Raw genomic sequence first — 5,069 nt, 5'->3', positions numbered from 1 at the left:
TAAAACATAAAGCGGAAGCCATTGTCTCTTCCTTTTTTTTAATTTTAGGAGATGGTGAACGGAAATGGAAGCGTGGCGAAGGTTTATGAGATGGTGGAACACGACACAATAGCACGTTGCACATATGGTACATGTGATTAAATCACACAAATATGATACCATGATGAACAAACAAACAAGCTATAAAATAATAATGCAGCTGTTTAGTCCCACCGTCTCAAAACAAACGTTAACTGACGTCAATGTCCAGTAAATCAATAAGTGTATTGCACAGAGGTGAAGGTTACTTTGTTTTACACATAATAGAATTCAGTCTCGGGCAATTGTCAAAACATGCAACAGTAATCTTTTTATTGTTATTTTAACAGTATGTCAGGGGATATAATCCAGGGTGTTGGTGGTGGCAATGAGGAGAACATCCTCAACAGTCCTCCTTAAGAGTCTTTTTTAAAAGGCGGAGTCCTCCTTAAGTGACAATGAGGTAGTGCCACCGTTGCGAGTCACACTTGAGTATATATCACCAAGACTAGTTGAAAACTTTTCCCTTAATCATCTTAGGGGGTCAAAAACCCATCATAATACACCGCCCACAAGGGACGGAGTGCATTCAGGGAACCCTTAAAGGATCACTGGATTGGTGACGCATGACTGCACCATATACTCTAAATACTTCTTCATCAAGTGACTTATTAAGTGCTGTTAAATATTTTCCAGAGACATGAGGAAGTCTGTTTCTAACTGTGAGGTAGAGGGAGGTGAATTTGTCCTTCCTAATGCCGCGTTTCCACTGACCTTGGAAGTGGGAAGTCCAAGCTTCAGAAAACGTCACAGCTGAGCTCAGCATTGCAGTTATCAAGGTTGGAAAAGGCAACCTCCACGAAAGCTATTCTCAAGCGTGCGTTGTCTGAATACAAGTGGCTTCTTGATGGATGAAAAGGGAATACAAACGTGTTGACATCAACAGGGGGCGGAACTGGAATTTTCCCACTTCTGAGGGCAACTAGAACGCACCAAAACCGTTTAGTGGATTCCGCCATTTTTGTAGTCCACTCTTTCAACATAAAACAAAGCTTTTCAAGCAACGCAAAATGATACAACTTGATACATGCAAATATTTTTTACTATGAAGCTGCTCAATGTGAGTGAGAATCAGTCACTGAAGGGAAAAAAAAAAACATACTAGAAAAAAATAAGCAAACGCTTATTTCTGCTTATTTTGTATTTATCTCGAATATATATCAAAGTACGAGTCAAGGTTTCAGCTCCATGTTCTCCCACACTGATGTTTATTTTTTCTAGCTTAGATGCTGTTGTAGGACAAAGCTGGAAGACTTATGACTTCCAGGTGCGAGACTCCTGAGGCCATTCCGGCGACACTCCACGGTTCTGCGAGGTGCAGACAAGTTGCAGCACGACGATATCAAAGGATCTCGTCTGGTTCCCGCTTAATGGCCATAAGATTTTCAAAGAAGACAATCTCGAAAGACCAGATGTGTGTCCTTAAAAAGCACCATGTTTGGCTCAGCCAAACGTCCAATCAGAAACAGCTGTGACTTTTTTTTTTTTTTTTAATTCCACTGGCACATATAATATAACATGAATCTTTCAAACTCATTTTCTACTTGAGGAATTCAGGAGTCGGGAGAAGAGAGCTAATTTATTCCGAACGGAGCGGGTGCCAGTTTCTGACAACAGCGGCTTCTATTGTGAGTATCATCTATCACTCAGTGGGGGTTGATACTCGCAGACAACTGTTCCTCTGTATGTGTGAAACATAAATATACAATATAAAAATTTACACGTCCCGGCATATTTCTCATTTTATACTGGCCGGCTCTTTTATTGAAGCATACAAAGACGCTTTCACAGCATCATTTACTGTAAGTCCCGGTCTAATATAAATCTCTCAAGAGCACATTAACCCGCTCATGTGCGTGTTCCTCGCAGCCGGGAGGGAGAGAACGGCCCAGCTCGCTGACTTCAGGGTAAAAGGGTTAACTATGTCTTCAAACAGACCGCACGCTGCAATTACAGTGCAGCCCTTCTTTAATGGGAAAAGTCTGACTGCTGTCTGGTTCCTGCTCAAAACTGCTCAAGTAGCACATTGTGCCAAAATGATGGGAGGTTGAGGTTTAATACAAAATGAGGCAGAATTTCAGGACTTGAAGCGAGAAGTGTGTTTGAAATTAAGATAGCATGAGCGGGTTTCGAACAAAGAACAATATCTGCAAAGCAAATCCCAGTTCCAGGAGGAACAATGATGATCTATTTCAGTCTTGGAACGATGGACCAACGCAGACTATCCAGAAGCGGTCCGAGAGTGCGACCAACGGGGAAGTGCTACACGTGAGTCTGGAGACGACGCAGCACTTGGTCCATTCATCACCATCACCAAATATCAGAGACTCAGTTTAAAAAAAAAAACAATACAAATTTGGTCAGCGGTAAACCCGATTAGTATTTTCACAATTTGGTATAAATCATCTACTTATTCAAAGAACAGCTCCATTCCAAATGTAACGCTTTTCATGATCGCTGTCTGTTCAGCAGTCAAACAGGATAATATATTGATGTGGGGGAATTCCCACTGAAGCCCTTTAATTATGCAACAACCATGCTGCCTGTCAGGTTCTCCTCACGTCCCCCCTCACCTTGCCCCGCTGCGGATGTGGTTGAAGCCAAAACAATGTCTGCCGTTTGTTAGTAATTCATGTGAGTGGGTGCAATGGATCGATTCTGCAGAGCCGCAGATCCTCCCCAAACACTGCTTCAGACATGTGGACGACAAATAGTGGTACGTTGTGGACATAATATTGGGAAGAATTGGGACCCGGAGCTCATTATTTATTGGGGACAAGGAGCTTCAGTAGCATTGGTAGGGGACTATTAAAGTGAGAAGCAGAGAATAACAGCATAAGAATAAGAGGGAAGTAGATTTGAACTGAGCAGAATTGTGTTTGAGGCCACAAGGGTCCTCATGTATCCTGTAAAATCCTCTTATGGGCTGTAATTTTCTCACTGTCCTCCAGCGCTGCTTAACTGTGTCCTATTGTGTGCCATGACTGTCCTACTGCAGGTTCCTTCCGTGTTCTGCGAGTATCCTACTATGTCCCAAAAGGGTCCTCAATGACCAGGTCTCATTACAACTCATGGACAATAAGGCTGAGAAGCGTCTACAACATGATTACATTGTCTGTGTATGCAGAAAGACTGTCTCGAGTTTTCGGAAGTGGCACTCACCCTAGGTTTGGCACAGGAAGTGACTGCCCAGTTCAGGAGGACTGTTTGAACAGGAACACATCTGAATGACAGGTTTCAATTCTTGAGAAGTTCGCCTTGACAGTCAATACTAAAGGTTTGAGGGTTGAAGTAGCATTTTCTAGAAATGAAAGAAACTATATGTGGCTCACAACCAACATGGAAATAGAAGAGGAACAACTTCTTTTGAGAGGTCGAGAGGGCATTTCAAAGTTTAAGTTAATGGATACAAGGATTATTAAATTATGAAGTACTGCAGCTTGCCTCTTGTCGGCGGAAGCAAGGTGCTGTTCGACTTGAACAGTAAATCTGTCAGTCAAAAACAACTTTGTTCCTTCGCACACTATCACACCTGATAAAAGCATTCATCCCCTAAAAATGTGGACTCTATAAGTGTGTGTGTGTGTGTAGCTTGTACAGCTATACTTGTGGGGTCCATTTCCTGGAAACACACCTCCTGGTGGGGACTTTTGTGGGGACCTTTTACTGGACTCCACAAATTTAAGCCTCAATTTCAGGATGAGAGCTTCACAATAACAGGGCCAGAACAACTGAGTTTGAGGTCAGTTCAGAGTACTGGTTACGGTTAGCCACTTGTTTTGGGTGGTTAGGTTCAGGGTTTAGGTTTAGAGAGGCCGGGAAAAGCATTAGGTCAATGGGTGGTGCCCACAAAATGGGAAAACAATTGTGTGTGGGTGTGTTTAAGCATATCTGTCCTAGAGAGGTCAGTTTTGGGGGAAAACACTCCCTTGTGGGGCCCTTTTGTCTGCCCCCATGAGGTCAAATCTCAAAATTGAGGATGAAGGCTTCAAAATAATTGGGTTTCAGTTTGTTTTAGAGTCCTGGTTAAGGTTAGACATTTGTTTTTGATGGTTAGGTTTAGGGTGAGAGGCTGGGAAAAGCATGAGAGTCAATGAGATGTCCCCACAAAACATAAAAACACGACGTGCGTGTGTGCGTGTGTGTGTGTGTGTGTAGGGGGGGAAACGCTGAGCCGATAAAGACCGGATGCTGGCAGGAGTAGCTGAAGGAGGGAAGAGGAAGACAGGCTGCGGGGGGAGCAGACATTTGAGCCCTGAAACCTGAATTCAGCAGTTTCCTGTGCCCAAATAAGGTCATCCATAGGAGGTCTTTACAGTATCAGCCCATTGATTACTCACTTGAGAGGGGGGTTGAGGCAGGAAGGGAAGGGTCTGCGGTTTCTGCGCAGCTGTGCCTCATGCGTGTAAAGGTATAAAGATTTCACATCGATATTAGACCCTGATAATAATAGGCAGAGAACATTCAGCCGCTACAGCTAATCCGTCCTTTCTGTTAACACTTCCACGTAAACGTCACATGAGTCGCTCAGTAATTTAAACCTTCACCAAACAATAGTCGACATGTTTGCGTCTAGACACTGAAAGTGGGTCACGGTACAGTGTGTGATACTGAGGCTGCCAGGGATTTCAGTTAATATCAAGTTACAAATTGGTATGTGTTTTACATGTATAAATGTGGAGACACATTTAGGCTGAACTGCATACTGGCAACGTAATAGTATTATAATGACATGGTGTCATAATGTATTACAGTTTGTCATTGTACTAACACACTCATTCTTGATAACGCTTATATAGGTATTCTTATTTAATATGCATTTTCTGCGGTGGAAACATGAACTTCCCTGCTTTGATAAAGCCTCGGTTTTAGCACGACATTCACTTTCCAGAACTGATCCGGTATACACCTCATATTGGATATCAAGACTGGATTGTTTTGGGTGAAATGATACGTCATATTCGGATATCTAGTACACATCTGATTCGGCG

The 5,069-nt window shown here is 42.9% G+C and overlaps 1 protein-coding gene across 5 annotated transcripts in view; it reads right to left on the bottom strand.

Annotated features, from left to right (window-relative positions):
* ca12 (carbonic anhydrase XII) overlaps positions 1–5,069 on the bottom strand; it is a 65,065-nt gene that overhangs the window by 36,558 nt on the left and 23,438 nt on the right. The gene's annotated exons all lie outside the window — the stretch shown is intronic.

Source organism: Synchiropus splendidus, chromosome 14 (genome assembly GCF_027744825.2).
Source record: "Synchiropus splendidus isolate RoL2022-P1 chromosome 14, RoL_Sspl_1.0, whole genome shotgun sequence".
NCBI lineage: Eukaryota > Metazoa > Chordata > Actinopteri > Syngnathiformes > Callionymidae > Synchiropus > Synchiropus splendidus.
This window is presented reverse-complemented; position numbering and strand designations above follow the sequence as displayed.